The sequence below is a fragment of the Physeter macrocephalus genome, chromosome 14 (genome assembly GCF_002837175.3).
Source record: "Physeter macrocephalus isolate SW-GA chromosome 14, ASM283717v5, whole genome shotgun sequence".
Lineage (NCBI taxonomy): Eukaryota > Metazoa > Chordata > Mammalia > Artiodactyla > Physeteridae > Physeter > Physeter macrocephalus.
In genome coordinates, this window is record NC_041227.1 from 92844991 (window position 1) to 92861973 (window position 16983).

The following is a 16983-nucleotide window of genomic DNA, read 5'->3' on the forward strand; positions in this document are numbered from 1 at the left end:
GCAAGAGGGAGGAGATATGGGGATATATGTATATGTATAGCTGATTCACTTTGTTATAAAGCAGAAACTAACACACCATTGTAAAGCAATTACACTCCAATAAAGATGTTAAAAAACCCAAATCAAATCAAATCAAAAGGCCAGAGTCTGCCCTGATTCTCTAGAGGACAGTGTTTCCCACTCCCCAACTCCTCTACACCAACTGGATCTGTGGGATGTTAGCAGGGACCAAGCCAAAAAAAAAAAGAAAGAAAGAAAAAACAAGAAGAGTTCTCCATCGTGTCCATCAAGAAGCACCAAGTTAAACCAAACTCTGTTACTGCAGGACTTCTCAGAGCCTTTAATATACCAATGTGCACAGGGCTCTCCAACAGAGCAAAAGGACAGACAGTGCTTCCCACTTGGAACCTACCCAGCAAGTTTTCCTAGAGGAACTCAACCCTAGTAATGGGTCTGCAGAACCTTAACTGTAGCACTTACTGTTCCCTCGTGGAGTGAGGTGTATCTATTTCTCCAAGTAGACGGCAGTCACCCCCTTATGCTCCAGGGTGCCAGGCACAGGACCACTGAGTCCAAACACTGTCCTGGGCACGAGCCACTCAGCCCTCCCTCCCAGCTTCCCTGTGCAGAAGGGCCTGCTTTTGTGTGTGGCTCTTGAATAACATAGAGATGAATGCTTCTTGAAGCCGCCTTGGAAAACCCTTTCTGATCCTCTCCCAGCCCTCCTACGACATGTAGTTATTTCTTTGAATCAGTAATACATGCACATGATCTAAAATTCACAAAGTGCGAAATTAAAAAGTCTCCTTTCCCATTCCCAGAGGCATCTGGTGAAAAACGGTTCCTTGAGGAAGCTCTATTATTATTCCCACTTTCCAGGTGGGAAAACTGAGGCTCGGACAAGTTAAGCAACTTGCCCAAGGCCAGCCTACCATTCTATTGGCCTCTGCTCCACACTGAAGGTTCCCAGAGTCTCATCCCAACAGTCTACAGATGTGAAGTAGGGGCTTGCTAAATTGTGGTTGAGCAGGGGATAAATCCTCAGCGGGTCAGACATCACCATCATGGATGCTAAGTGTCTAGATGCCTAGAGGGCAGGGAAGTGCCATATAGGGAGAGGAAATAAACAAAAACAGCTGCCACCAAGGCTACCCTGTCCTTGTAGAGCTGCTGTGCGGCTCCTGAGACCAGGTGTCCAAGCCCAGGGCCATGGGGAGCTGGTGAGGGGCTCACTCGGCCTCCCTCTGCTAAGCGAAGGCCTGGGCATCCATCGATGCTGGCTTTGCCTGCATTCCCCTGGGCATGCCAGCCTCCTGCCCCCAACATGTCTGGGCCTTGGGGGTACCAAGTGAAGCAAGCCCTCAAAAGCCATCTGTGAATGGTGGGGTCTGGGTGGGCCTAGGACCCGCATTGCACAGCCTCTCTGACCCCCACCATGGATGTTGCTTTGCCTTTTTTCCCCCTGAGAAATACATACATATCATGCAAATTAGGACAATAAAAAAAAGCAAAATGAGGAAGGTCACACAGAGAGAGCCCTGCTTAACACTGTGTTGCGAATTTTCTTACACCCTTTCCTGGGCATATATGCAATTCAGTTTTCCCCCCTCCTTCCCTCCTTTCCTTCCTTCCTTTTTGGAAGAACAGGGTCATGTAGATGCTATTATATGACACTTAACTGTATATCACAGCAGTTATACTGTGTTACTAAGTAACGGTCTCCACATGAAACTATGGTTCTATAGTTTGGATTTATTAAACTTAATTAAATCAACCCCCCACTGATGGGATTTTAAACTGTTTCCAATTTTCCACTCTTCTGAACAGTGCTGCAAACATCATTGTGGCACACCCGTCCTCAGAGGGCTGCCGGTTACTGCCTTAGGAAATATTCCCAGGAGTGAAACTGCCGGGTCAAGGGATATGTATACATAGATGATGACATATAGCGTACATGGATGATGACGTATATCGTCAGACTGCCCTCAGGAAGAAAAGTCAAATTCCCAGCGGGGCACTAAGTGACTTCAGGGCAGGGACCCCACATTACACTCTCAGTTGTGTTAAAATACACATACTATAAAATTTACCATCATAACCATTTCTAAGTGTGCAGTTCAGTATGTTAAGTACATTCACACTGTTGGGTAGCCCATTTCCAGAACTCTTTTAAATCTTGTAAAACTGAAACTTTACCCATTAAACAAGTCTCCATGCCCGTCTCCCCCAAACCCTGGTGACCACTGTTCTACTTTCTGTCTATGAATTAAGTGGAATCATACAGTACTTGCCTTTTTGACGTACATACAGTATTTGTTATTTCACTGAGCATAATGTCCTTAAGGTTCATCAACATGTGTCAGAACTTTCTTCCTTTTTTGAGGCTGAGTAATATTCCGTTTTACCTATACACCACATTTTCTTTATCCACTCATCCGTTGATGGACACTGGGTTGCTTCCACCTTTTGGCTGGTCCTTTATTTTTGTCTGTCTCTCCCACCAGAGTCTACCAGCCAGGAAGGAGGCCCAGGGCGTCTCTGCTCACCACTGGATCTTTAAGCTCCTAGCACACGCCTGACACACAGTAGGTGCTCCGTAAGCACTGGCTGAATGACTGAATTGGCAGCCGTGGGTTGTTTGCTGGAGCATGACCCAATCCATATAGTCTGTCGCCTTCTTGGGGAAGTGGCCGGAGGGTTTCACCCAAGTTCTTGTAATTAATCAAGTGGATTTACCACTTCAGATTAAAAGGGGGATAAAGAGGGAGTGCCTAGCAGGGCGTGCCAAGGTGCACGTCCCTGACCTTGAACTTCAGGGCACAAGGCAGCCACGTGCTCCCAGTCTTTCCTCGAGCACCAGTGAGACCCACAGCCCCGGCTGCCCCTGCCCACCCTGGCATATCACAGCCAGCGGGCCCCATGCCATCAGCTTCGTTTCCTGTTGCAACGATCCACCTCCACCCCTACCACCCACTTAAAAAACACTGATCAGTCAAGTGCTTTCGGAAAACGGGATAAAGAGCACAAGATCCAAAGTATTAGGTTGAATTGCATGAAACTACTGATATTCAACCTTTTGTGTGTGTGTGTGTTCAACCATTTTTGACCTATAAAAACCCCTGTGAGTTTCATACAATTCACCCCGATATTTATGCGCAGCAGGGGCCATGGCCCCACGGGTCTGCCAGGCGTGCAGCGCCTCCCTGGGGTCCAGAAGGCAGGCGAGTTCATTGTAACGGGGCCTTGGTCTGTCTGTTTCTCTCGTGCTGGCGCTGCAGTCCGGGTGGAAGGCCGGATACTGCTGTGACGGGCAGAGGCCAGACCAGACTGGCTGGTGATCCCGGACCAGCTGGAAGAGCAGCATTTTCTGAGTCCCCAAGACAGAGGGACGAGAGCACACAGGTGCATCACTTGGTATGGGGGGGCACACCGTGTAGAGGTGCATTCAAGACACTGTCGGGTGTTTTGGAAAACGCCTTCCACATGGGAGAGTCAAACTGGTGAGGCGAGGGGTGAGGGACTCCCACTTCTGAGCAGCCATCTCCCCTCCCCGCACACCAGTCCCCGCATGTCCTCAGACCTCCCGCCTTGCTGCCCACCGCCATCCTGTAAAATGCAGTAGCTTTTAATCACGTGATTTCTGCTGTGGGCATCCAAGCCTATCACCCAAAGCCTGGCATCAACGCTTGACCCCGTCCCCAAGAACAGCGGTGGGAAAAGCCCTCCGTGGAAATTAACCCCCAACCATCCTGTCTAGGTCCGCAGATGGGGAAAAACTTTGCTTTTTGGAGAAGCCGTGTGATTCTGCAAAGCTGCGCTCTGCTCCCCACGAACGGTTCACTGTGATAAGGCCAGCAAAACAGCTAGCCTTGAAAATGCCATTTATTGAGAAAAAACCCACACGGCTCCCATGGCACTTGCGGGAGGCCAGGGTGCGGGGTGGCTTCAGCCTGAAATCCTCCCCTCGCTCCTCCCGCGCGCGCGCCGCGCTCCGCCTCGCGCTCCGTGCTCCGCCTCGCGCCGCGCTCGCGCTCTTTCATTCCAATTTCACCTTGCTGCCAACCTGACAGCAGATACTGATGGATATTAGCCAAGCCGTTCCCAGGGAATTTTAATTACCATGATAACAATCGCTAATCATCAGCATTTCCTGAACGGCTGTGGCTGGAGAAGGTGGTAACTGGCAGAGCCTGTTGGACGGAAGGGCAGGTCTCGGGCACTGGCCTCCAGGGAGGATGTGGGAGGGGCGGCCTAAGACCTCTGCCCCTTATCACCGCTCTGCCTTCCGTGTGTTACCACCTCTCCTCACCTCCCACGCGACTCAGGAGTGCACCAGCGTCAACTCAGGGGAGGCGACCACGCTCTCTGCTCCTCACGCCAGGGGTGGGAGCGGGGGGACAGTCTGGCCTTCACACATGCTGTTCCTTGCACCTGGAGTGCCCTTCACCCTTGGCTCCATGAGGCAGGAACACTTCCCCTAGGAAGCCTTCAGTGCCACTTTGTGCATAATCAGAGCACCTCTGCTGCCCCAGACCCTCACCCAGCTAAGAAGCCGTGAGCTCTTCCAGGGCGGGGCTGTGCCGGAGCCATCCCTGTATTCCCAGGACCCAGCTAGGAGGCTGTATGTGGCAGGAATGTTGCTGACTGAGTGACTGAATGAACAAACCAAGTTGGCAAAGCAAAGGAACCGTTCCCAGGGGGACAGCGTGTGGGACTCTGCCTTCAGGAGGACCATGTTCTGTTTGCTTAACAAGCCCCAGTCTTGAAAAGCCATGGGAAATGGCCTGTTACTGAATGTCTCTTAAAGGGTCCACCCACCCTGGCAGGGAGACAGCACAGCTCTCCCTACCCCATTACCTGAACACACACACACACACACACACATACACCTACACACACACAAACACACACACAGTGCTGGCTTCCCAGGAGCTCTGACAGGCAAGCTAGACTCCACAACGTGGCAAATAAGACCCCAGAGCTCGGCCAGCTCCTGCCTCTCTCCCCAACACTGGGCATCAGCGAAACATAGCCCCTCCCACTCCTGGACCACACTAAGCTGTCTCACGCCTCCAGGCCTTTGTACATGCTGATTCTTCCTCCTTCCCTGGGCTGGGAGAATGAAATCCAGCCTTTAGGAAATTACTTTTATCCAGAAAGTTCCACAGAACCATGCAGGTCTCCCACTGCAGTGCAGACACATTGTTATGAACGCCTCTTTACATGTCTGTTTCTTGCACCAGGTTGAAAGCACCATGACAGCAGGAGCTCCCCAGGCCCCCCAGCACCTGCTAGCACATGCTAGATGCCTGACAAATACCCATCAGCTGAGATTACTGAACGCATATCCAAATTTCAAGGCTTTAAGTAACTCAGCTTACTTAACAGAAACACTGGCTCTTAGAGGGTGCTACGGACTGAACTGTGCCCCATCCCCAAATTTATATATATATATATATATATAATATATATATATATATATATTTTTTTTTTTTTTGGCGGTACGCGGGCTTCTCACTGTTGTGGCCTTTCCCGTTGCGGAGCACAGGCTCCGGATGCGCAGGCTCAGCGGCCGTGGCTCACGGGCCCAGCCGCTCCGCGGCATGTGGGATCTTCCCGGACCGGGGCATGAACCCGTGTACCCTCCATCGGCAGGCAGACTCTCACCCACTGTGCCACCAGGGAAGCCCCCCAAATTCATATATTGAAGCCATAAACCCCAGGGTGATGGTATTTGGAGATGGGGGTCTTTGGGAGGTAATTAGGTTTAGATGAGGTCATAAGGGTGGGGCCCTCACGATGGGATTAATGTCCTTATAGGAAAAGATACCGTAGAGCTTGCTTTCTCTCCTCTGTGTATGGACACAGTGAGATGGCAGTCTGCAAGCCAGGAAGAGAGCCCTCACTGGGAACTAAATGTGCTGGCACCCTGATCCAGAATTGTGAGAAATAAACTCCTATTAAGCCCCTTGTGTATGTTATTTTGTTATGGCAGCCCGAGTTAAGACAGAGGGAGACATTGCCTGGGAGGTTGTAGTAGACTAAACATGGTCCCAAATTATTTTCCTCTTTTCCCATCAAGAGGTGGAGTCTATTTTCCCCACCCCTTGAATCTGGTCTAGGCTTGTGATTTGCTTTGACACATAAAATGTGGCAGAAGTAACATGTGAAAACTTCTGACCAGTTTGGAACACTGCTGCCATCATGAGAGAGCCTAGTCCAGTGTACGAAGGACAAAAGGCCACACGGAAAAAGAACCAAGACACCCCAGCCAACAGCCAGCACTGGCTGCAGAGGAGTGAGGCTTCTTGGACCCTGACCTCAGTCAAACTGTCAGATGACTACGGTCCATGAATGACACCAGAAGACACCAGCCAAAGGATCACCCTGATGAGCCCAGGCAAGCTGCAGATGAGCAAATAAATGATTGTTTTTTTAAGGCATTTAAGCCTCCACACCTCTGGTAGGACATCCAACATCTATACACTTCTAGAAAAAGGAGACAATCGGATAGGTTGGTAAGTAACTGAATAAAGTAGAAAATTTAAATTCAGGGACTTAAAATATATATAGGCTCATTCATCAAATATGAACAACAAGCTGCAAAAAAGGAACAATTGGAGAATAAGAAAAGGCCCCTAGAAATTAAAAATATAATGCAGAAATATAAAAATGTAAAATAAAGGCCGGAAGATAAAAATGAGAAAATTTGGAATGTGGAGCACAAAGATGAAGAAACAGAAAAAAGTGGAAGAAATGATGAAGACAAAAAATGCTCAACCTGAGGGGTCAAATTCCTAATAATAGACTCCTCAGAAACAAAGCAATGGAAAAACATTTCCAGGAGCTGAAAGAGGACATGAGACTTCAGATTAAAAATTTTTTAATTGAATTTAAGGCAGAAAAAAAGGAAAGTAAAATACATACTCATAAAATCACTCAGTTATAAATGTAAAAAGATCCTAGAAACTTCCAGAAAGAAAAAGAGGTCTCTTACAAGGAAACCAGAATTAGAACAGCATCAGACTTATCATCGGCACACTGGATACTAAAAGACTTTGCATCTAGAATTCTACCAAACTGTCAATCAAACAAGAGAACAGAGACATTTTTAGACTTGCAAGGACTCCAATTTTCCTATACATGGTCTCTTTTTAAGAAGTTACTTCAGGATGAGCTCCAACAAAACAGAGGTGAAAAACAAGAAAGAGGAAGACAAGAGCCTAGAAACAGTTGTCTCCAACTCAGGAGGTGAGTCAAAGGGAAATGCCATGAAGACGGCTTTCAGTAAGTAGTGCAGGATAGAGCCGGAAAAGGGTCTGCGGGGCTTTCTGACAGGAAAAGAGAAGGCTCCATGCAATAGAAGGTAAAATCAAGGAGCTGCATAAAAGGACTTAGAGTTTCATTATTTTTTTGTCAATGAGAACAAAGGGCAATAAAAAACTCCAAGAGAAAATGAAAATCATACCAGAAAGTCATGGTCCAAACATCAGGGAACTTAAACTGTGATGTGGTTTAAGATATAAAGAGTTAAAAAGAAATCCATTTGATCATGATACTAGGAATGTTTTCCTTTGGATGGTCCAGGGGTCGAGGTGTCGCAAATTACCAAAATGTGATCTTCACATATCATTTGACCCTGAGGTGTTTAATGTTTACAAAATGATAAAAAAAATTTAAATCCCTAATAATTATCGAGCACTTTGTATGTGTCAGGCACCATTCCAAGAATTTTATATATAACTTATTTAACTCTCACAAAAATCCGATGAGGTGGGTAGTATTAACAGCTCTATTTTACAGATGAGGAATTCAGGCACAGAGAGAACACGTGACACAAACAGGGAAGAACAAAATAAAAATTGGAGCCCAGGCAGTATAGCTCCAGAACCTGCCCTTTTCACCCTCTTACAAAATCATATATAGGTTTGTGAAATTAAATGCCATTTATTGATTTTCAGCTCTTAGAATTAATTAACCTAGAGACGAAGTGTTGTTTTCTTAGATTCTGTATTTCTCTATTTGGCATCCATTAATCACAGGGCCAAACCAATGGCCAAAGCTGTTTACATCTCCCCTGTGATGCAGCTTTTGCAGGCATGTGAAAGTCATATTACAAACCCTCCAACCGATCCTGAGTCCACACTCTAACCACCCCCTTTACCTAACTCTCACTCACCAAGCCAATATTCCCTCTGCTCTAACTCAACCCAGGGCCAGGTACCAGGCAACCAGGGCCAGCCTCTATGCCCCAGCGGCCGCTGATACAATTCAACCTAGCCCGCCCTAAGATACTTACCCTGCCCTGCTCTGCCTTTCCCGTAGAAACCCCATTAAAGGCTGTGGCGCATGCTTTCCCTTCACTCCTTTCTGCCTCTGGTGCTTCCCCATGTGGCCCTGAGCAGCGTGGAATGCCCCCTTCTTTTGGGAACTGTAAGCAATAAATTCTTCTTTCAATGGCATTAGCCTCTTCCTGTCATCACTCAGTCACCTTTGTAAACGAAGATTCAGGCATAAATCACAAAGCATGGAAGCATTAACTACAGCAACAGAACAATCTAAATGTACAATCCTGGCAATCTATTAGTAAGGGTGTCATCTAGAAGAGGGAGGTGAGAGTAGGGGAGGGAAGAATGGAGGCATTCGTACCCACAACTCATGCAGAAGGAGTGGAGGTGTGAATGCTAAAGTTGATGGAAGAAGAAAGAGGCAAATAGTATAGAAAGTTACAAATGTAATCAAAGAGTTAAAAAATAATAACAGTATTAAAAATTAGGAGGAGAGAGGGGAAGCAGAGCAGTCCAAGCTAGCCAGCTCCTCATCTTTCAGAGCATGGAGTCGAGTCGATAGAGAGTACCTAAAGTTGATAAATCAAGAAAGTCAGGGCATTGCTGGGTCACATGGCAGCTCTATATGACCCAGCAATCCCGCTACTGGGCATACACCCTGAGAAAACCATAATTCAAAAAGAGCCAGGTACCACAATGTTCACTGCAGCACTATTTACAATAGCCAGGACACGGAACCAACCTAAATGTCCATCGACAGATGAATGGATGAAGAAGATGTAGCACATATATACAATGGAATATTAATCATTCATAAAAAGAAATGACATTGAATTATTTGTAGTGAGGTGGATGGACTTAGAGTCTGTCATACAGAGTGAAGTAAGAAAGAGAAAAACAAATACCGTATTCTAACGCATATATATGGAATCTAAAAAAAAAATGGTACTGATGAACCTAGTTGCAGGGCAGGAATAAAGATGCAGACATAGAGAATGGACTTGAGGACACGGGGTGGGAGGGGAAAGCTGGGGCGAAGTGAGAGTAGTGCTGACATATACACACTACCGAATGTAAAATAGTTAGCTAGTGGGAAGCAGCCGCATAGCACAGGGAGATCAGCTCGGTGCTTTGTGACCACCTAGAGGGGTGGGATAGGGAGGGTGGGAGGGAGACGCAAGAGGGAGGAGATATGGGGATATATGTATACATACAGCTGATTCACTTTGTTGTACAGCAGAAACTAACACAACATTGTAAAGCAATTATACTTTTGGTGTACAACAGAAACTAACGCAGTATTGTGAAGCAATTATACTCCAATAAAGATCTATTAAAAGGAAAAAAAAAAGTCAGGGCAGGAGTCAGCACGTGAACTAAAGCAGCAGTCCATATGTGATGGGCTGGGTGAGGGAGGGGCGGGACAGGCAACTGCCATCCTCCAGCATAAGCTCTTCAGAACAATTGGATTTTTTCTTAAAAGCGCATGCATGTATTACTTTGATTTAAATTGAAGTATAACAGATTGGTAATTGGATGTCAATGTTATTAAATCCCTGGGCTGCTTGGCAGGTTGATACATGGTGTTGGAACGGTCTGTGGCTGGTATGTTTGAATCTGGATGTGCTGGTAGGGAAGGAAAAGAAAGCAGTAATTAAATTTTTTGTAGTGGAGCAAGATAGGAAAGGCTTAGTCAAGTGATGGTTAGTTTGAAAACACCAGCACGAGTTCACAACACTGACATTTCTGCCCCTGCAGAAAGACAAGCTCCCCCTCTGAGGTCACTGCCCACCCCTAACCTCCAGGAGTCAGAATTTTGACAATGGGAAAACCCTGGACAACTTTTCAAAGGGAAACAGGGCTTCCCAGCATAAAGGCAGGCAGAGCTGGATCCCTTTGAAAAGAGAAAGGGCCCAGGGCATCATGCTGTTAGTTGGAAGAGATGCTTCTCTCAAGACTGCTGGGCAGTACTCAGTGACCAGGTTTCCGTGGTGACAAGCTGAGTATGAAAAGCCATGGCTCCTGCCGAGGGCAACAAGCTGATACTGAGCAAGGCGAGCCAACACAAGATGTGCTAATGTAACGTGCACATTTATTTTCAGCATTACTTTATGCCAGAAATGCTATCTGTCCAGTCAAACCAGATTAGGACCATACGACTTTACAGCTGGATTATCTGCTACCCTATTCAAGCAGGATGGAGATGCGGCATTTATACGACGTGTGTGACTGTGGCACGGGTGTGACCGTGCAGGTTTGTTTAGGGTGAGGAGCGAGCGGGGCAGAAGCAGGTCACAAGCCTGTGTCACACGTGTACCCAGAGGCAGCCTGTGGAGATGGCATCACCTACCGTCCTATGTGCCTAGGATGACGCCTCCACCTGCCTCTGTAATCAGAAAAGGGCTGTGATCCTCGTCCCCCAAAGGTGCGTGGATCCTATCAGCAAAAACTGAAAACAGAGGTGCATCCAGTCTTCCTAAAAAATTGCTCAGTTGACAAACAGATGAATGAAAATAAAAAGCTCCAGAATGGGGGGCCTCAATGGTACCAGAAAACTCACCAGCATCGGTGAAATAAATGAAAGGTGGAATTCAGTCTAGATAACTAATGTAAATATAACTGAAAAATAATAAAAATGTGAAAGAAATGATGCTTAAAAATAGGTAACAATAATAATCTGTCCCCAGATTTCAGATTGTCTCAACAAAAAGCAAGAAGTAGCTGGAAAGAAAAAAAGCATTGGGTTCCTCATTTTTCAAGGCAAGTGGAGTTAATAGGCACTGTTCCTACTGTAATGTTAGTGATTAGACAAATATTGGTTGGAATAATTAAAAAGCTATATATGCATATATACACCTACCTGTCTGCCTGTCCATCTAAGACAACTAGCAGAATTAAAACTAGAGAGTTTTTCATACTGAAATACTTGATTTTCTGACAGTTTTATTTTTCTTCTTTCTTTCCTTCATCTCTTCCTCTCTCACTTTCTTGTTTCGTTTTAAAATTTTTTCCTTTTTCTTCTTTTGGTAGGAATTAAGTTTAGAGCAGTCGTCTTTCCTCACGGCTTGCTTCCCCTCCCTCAGAATGGCGAAGCTTAAAAACAACTTCTGACGAGGGAGTCTGCAGATATTCATTCATTCGAACAGCATTCGTTCAGTACCTCCTATGTGTTAAGATTGAGCAATGGAGAGAAAAGATCAAATGTCCTTGCAGATGGGTGGCCCCAGGACCTAAATCCACAAAGGGCTGGGGTCTGTGACCCTGTTTTTCTCTGCCATATGAGAGTGTGTTCACGGCCTGCCCTCAGGAGCTATTCTGTCCCGGGAGGGTTTCCCTGTATCCATCCCCCCAGCACCTGGGGTGGAATCCTCAATCTTGAGGTGTAGAGCACAAGTAAGCAGTCCAGAGGGAAGCCAGGGCAGCGGGGCAGATTTCCCCTCCCAGCCCAGGCACCCACCAGCCACCCACCAGGTTCTGGCTCTCCACTAATCCCTTCTAAAGTGCTAATTAAGAATTGAGGTGTTAGGGGAAAGCTAAGTGAGACAACCTCCCAGGAATATTTGCATATTTGTAATTTAAAGGATAACACTTTAAAAAACATCAGGCAGGGCTTCCCTGGTGGTCCAGTGGTTAAGACTCCATGCTTCCACTGCAGGGGGACGCGGGTTCGCTCCCTGGTGAGGGAACTAAGATCCTGCATGCCGCAACTAAAGATCCTGCGTGCCGCAACTAGGACCCGACACAGCCAAAAAAAAAAAAAAAAAAATCAGGCGTGTGTGTGTGTGCATGTGTGTGTGTGTGTGCGTGCGTGTGCGTGTGTGTGCGTGTGTGTGCGTGTGGTGCTGGTGAGCCAGTGAGAACGTCTCCACCATCCTCCCACCCACCCTAGGCCCCGGCAAGAGTCAACAAGCTCATCCTGCTCACCCCACCCTTCCCCGTATTGCTGGCTGCTTTCAGGCTCCCTACACAGGGCCAAGGCCCCAGCCTCACCAGGAGATGGGCTAGAAATTAAGCCCCAGCAAAGACAAGAGGGCACACACCTGCCCCTTCTTCCAATGCCCGCCCCTGCCTGCCCCCACCCTGCACCCCAGGAGCCAGAGCCCTACCCAGGGCCTGAGTGAATTTCCCCTTCATTTCAAGTGTTTTTTTCTTTTTTATGCCTTTATTTATTTATTTTTTATACAGCAGGTTCTTATTAGTTATCTATTTTATACATATTAGTGTATATATGTCAATCCCAGTCTCCCAATTCATCCCCCCTGCACACACACACACAGACACTTTCCCCCCTTGGTGTCCATACGTTTGTTCTCTACATCTGTGTCTCTATTTCAACCAGGTCAGCTTGGGCGGCAGGCAATTGCTAACATAGCGGAAACGAAAAAATGCAGTGAGAGGAAATATTCTGAGGGTGCTATCTGTCTTCTGGACAGATAACTTAAACCCTTTGGTTAGATTATTTCAGAACCGGAGGAAATGCTTTGGCTTCCATCAACCCCTGGTGAGGGGTTTCCTCTGGCGAGGTTTCTGCACAATTACTGGTGAGGAGCGTTTGCCAGCTTCAGAGGGAGGTGGCATCCAATAAGGGCTCGTGATGGCTGCAGGGCCATGTGCCCCGGGGTCACAGAGGATTTCTGGGGCCGGCGGGCCAACCTCCAGCTCCGGCCTCACCCTCTCCCATGGCCTCCAGGGGTGCCCTGCTAGCCCTTGCATCTCCCAGATTATCTGTGACATGGAAAGGTCCCTACGAGTCACTGAGAACAGAGACCCCCTATCTTCCTTCTCTTTCCGGTCCCAGAGAGACTGTCTTCTCCTTTGTCTAGAATGGTCTTGCAAGTTTAACAAATCCATGGAGGAGAATTATGCTTTCGTTACTGTTCTTAATTACTTGCTTCAGTAACACTGTACGCCCCCCGCCTCTTAGTCTTTATTTGCATGCAGCGTGAAATCCCTTTGAATCCCGAATATTTAACTATCTTCCTTGTTCCAGCACAGACCTGAGAGAGGGCAGGCGTGCCGCGGTGGTGTCTGGCTGAGAAGCCAGCCTCTGTTCCCAGATGCAGTGGGCCACACACGGCAGATGAATAGGGCTGGAGTCAGAAAACTGGACAGGCCGGCTACACCCGGCCAGGTCTTTTCAGAGGAGCTTCGTGATTTTGATTCAATTCCCAGAACAGCAAACATGCCTCTGTGTAAACACAGTCTCAGAAACATACTCCAAAGCCAACATGAAATGGTTTCTGGGCTGACCCCTACTTGGCAGAGCTCGTGGGTCTTCCAGTGTTCCGGTGTGTGGTCTTGAATCACGGACGCCTTCTTCGGTTATGGATTTGACTGTTGCTTCATTTCCTATTGGTCTTGTTCCTTCTTGGGGAAAACCTATAATTCTGAGGTTCCATTGCCTTCTCTGTCTTCCAGATTCATCATTGTCTCTGTTATTGTTTTTAGCTCTTTGGGGTTTTTTTTTCTCCCTGCATTCTGGGAGATTTTAAAGGTTTTTCTCCATATCACTGATTCAAGCTTTTTTGGGTCTGATTTTTGGTGATCTCCTGTTACCTTATGGGTGTGTGCCTGTGAAATTTAGCGTACGCACAAAACCGCATGAAAACACAGTGTGTTTCAAAGAACCCCACTGAAGTAAACATCTGTGAACTCTTTAAGAAATTAAGGGCTTCCCTGGTGGCACAGTGGTTAAGAATCTGCCTGCCAATGAAGGGGACATGGGTTTGAGCCCTGGTCCGGGAAGATCCCACATGCCACGGAGCAACTAAGCCCATGTGCCACAACTACTGAACCTGTGCTCTAGGGCCCACGAGCCACAACTACTGAGCCCACACGCCAAAACTACTGAAGCCTGTGCACCTAGAGCCCGTGCTCTGCAACAAGAGAAGCCACCACAATGAGAAGCCAGTGCATCGCAACAAAGAGTAGCCCCCGCTCACCGCAACTAGAGAAAGCCCGCACGCAGCAACGAAGACCCAACACAGCCAAAAAAATAAAAAGAAATAAATTAAAAGAAAAAAAAAGGAAATTAAATATGACCAGATCTGGGAAGGCCCTGTAGGCCCTCCCTGTCTTCCTTCCAAAAGTAACCACCATCTGGAATCTTGTGTGAAGCAATCCTTTGCTTTTCTTTCTATTTTTAAAAACTGCTTATATGTATATTTCTAAGTAAAACATTTACTATTACCTGTTTTTGAACATCGTGTTTTTGAATCACTGTGTATTCTTTAGTGACTTGCTTTTTTCCCCTTTTGCTCATTGGGCTTTTAATTCATCCTTTGAAATTTATCTGTCTATTCCACCATGAAAGGTCATTTGGGTGATTCCCAGTTTTTGCTATTACAACAAATGCTGCTACGTGCATTCTCGGTCATGTTTCCTGGGAAGCACGTGTGAGAGTTTCTCCAGGCTGTACAGCTAGGAGTAACGTGTGAGGCCGAACGTCATACACAGACGACACTCAGGAGGTGCCAAGTGCAACGTGGAGACGAACCCGCCGGGATGGCTGCCGAATGGGCCTCTCATTTAGTTTGCAAACAGGGAGCATCCAGAGCAGGCCTACGACAATGACCCTGGGGTTGACGCAGGGTGGGGAACAGCAGGCGAAGTTCAAGGGTCAAGAGGACAATCGGGTGCTGGGCCCCAAAACCAGGTTCAGGGATGTAAGTAGTTAGATAACACTCAGGGCCAGGCTGGGCTTCAGCTGTGGGTGCGTTAGCCTGGAGGTAATAACTTACAAAATCAGGGCAAGGAGAAGCGGGGCAGGGACCCAGGGGTCCCCCAGACAGTCAGGGATCCCCCAGACAGTCAGGGATCACTACGTTGGCCACTGAGGGTGAAACCTCCCGTGTTCCTCCAGCCTGTGGGCCATCCTGGAATAGGAAGGCTGATTCTTGAAGGCAGTGGTCGCCAGCTTGGTAGAAATCAGGAGGAAGCTGGTCTAGTGGCAGTAGCCTTTTAGACAGCCCAGGTTCTGCACGTCCTGCTGTGTCACCTTGGACCTGTCACTTAAGGTCCCAGGGCTTCCCTTTGGTGGGAGGCGTGGGGACACAGGGCCCCACATCTGGCCCAGACGAGGACCCCAACCAAGGCTGGTTCTCTTCTTCCTCCTCTTTTCACAGAAGGATTTTCTGGCACAGCAAGAGGACACGTGTCTTGAGTTATTTCCTCAGGAGAGGGGATGGTTGTGTATTTCCAGGGCTGGGCACCACCTAGGAGCTTAATAAACAGCTCCTAAAGGATGGAGTCTCACTCTACTCCCCAGTCCCCATCTGCCAGACAGCTGGCTAGTGGTAGGGGAACAATCGTGCCAGCCTATGTCACTTGGCATCTGGAAAGCGTGCAGGAAAAGCTGAGTATCCAAATTTTTATTCCAACTAATGCAAGAAAAGGACCACATTCAGATGCTTTCTCCCTAGCTTTTCACCTGCCTCCCCAGGGCCATGTAGAAGAGGGTATCATAGCAGTGAAAGCCAGGTTGTACAGGCCCAACAGTGGGGGAGAGGGGGGGTAAGCGGGCTGTGGTGTCAGGATGGGGTCACACCAACTGATCACAGGGTCAGTGAAGCTGGTCCACACCTTGTTATTCTCAAGCCTGGTCACGGGGACCACAGGGTTCCCAACCCCGTGGACCGCTGCGCACACCTGGGTGGCTGAGTAAGTGGCGGAGGGGCAGCCGGTGGTGCAACAGCCAAATGCTAGGACCTGTGGGCCCTGTTCCTGGTGGGCCAAGGGCTTACTATTGGAGCACATCAACTCCCCTCCCTACTCCCCGTGGCCGAAGAGCCTCCGGGGACCAGCCCCTCCCCCACCTGCCTCAGGGGAACCCAGGACCCCCTCACGTGGAAGGAGGGGAGCCTCACTGGTTCCGTGCTGTTCTGTGAACACAGGGCACTGGGTGTGGCCCCATCCTGGGCTGCTCCTTCCCCAGAGAGCCACTGGCCTCCCCGCTACACCTCCTTCAAGTCTTTGCTCACATCTCACCTCCTCAAAGAGGCCTACCCTGGCCAGTCTCCACCCACACCCTTTTTTTCAACTGTGGTAAAATATACATAACATAAAATTTACCTTTCTAACCACTTCTAGGCGTACAGTCCAGCGGCATCAAATGCATCCACACTGCTGTGCTACTGTCCCCACCATCCGTCTCCAGACCTTTTTCATCTTCCCATACTGAAACTCTGTGCCCATTAAACAATAATTTCTCATTCTCCCACCCCCAGCCCCTGGCAACCACCCTTCTACTTTCTGTCTCTATGAATCTGACTATTATATGGACCTCATATAAATGGAAATCCTGGGGACTTCCCTGGTGGTCCAGTGGGTAAGACTCTGCACTCCCAATGCAGGGGGCCCGGGTTCGATCCCTGGTCAGGAACTAGATCCCGCATGCTGCAACTAAAACACGCCACAATGAAGATCACACATGCCGCAGCTAAGACCTGGTGCAGCCAAAACAAATAAATAAATATTAAAAAAAAAAAAAGGAAATCCTACAATATGTGTCCTTTTGTTCTAGCTTATTTCACTTAGCATAATATCCTCAAGGTTCTTCCATGTTGTAGCATGTGTCAGAATTCCATTCCTTTTTTTTTTTTTTTTTTTTTCGGTACGCGGGCCTCTCACTGTTGTGGCCTCTCCCGTTGCGGAGCACAGGCTCCGGACGCGCAGGCTCAGCGGCCATGGCTCACGG

General features: G+C 47.9%; 1 protein-coding gene across 3 annotated transcripts in view; it reads right to left on the bottom strand.

Annotated features, from left to right (window-relative positions):
* RPH3AL (rabphilin 3A like (without C2 domains)) overlaps positions 1-16983 on the bottom strand; it is a 117029-nt gene that overhangs the window by 28319 nt on the left and 71727 nt on the right. The gene's annotated exons all lie outside the window — the stretch shown is intronic.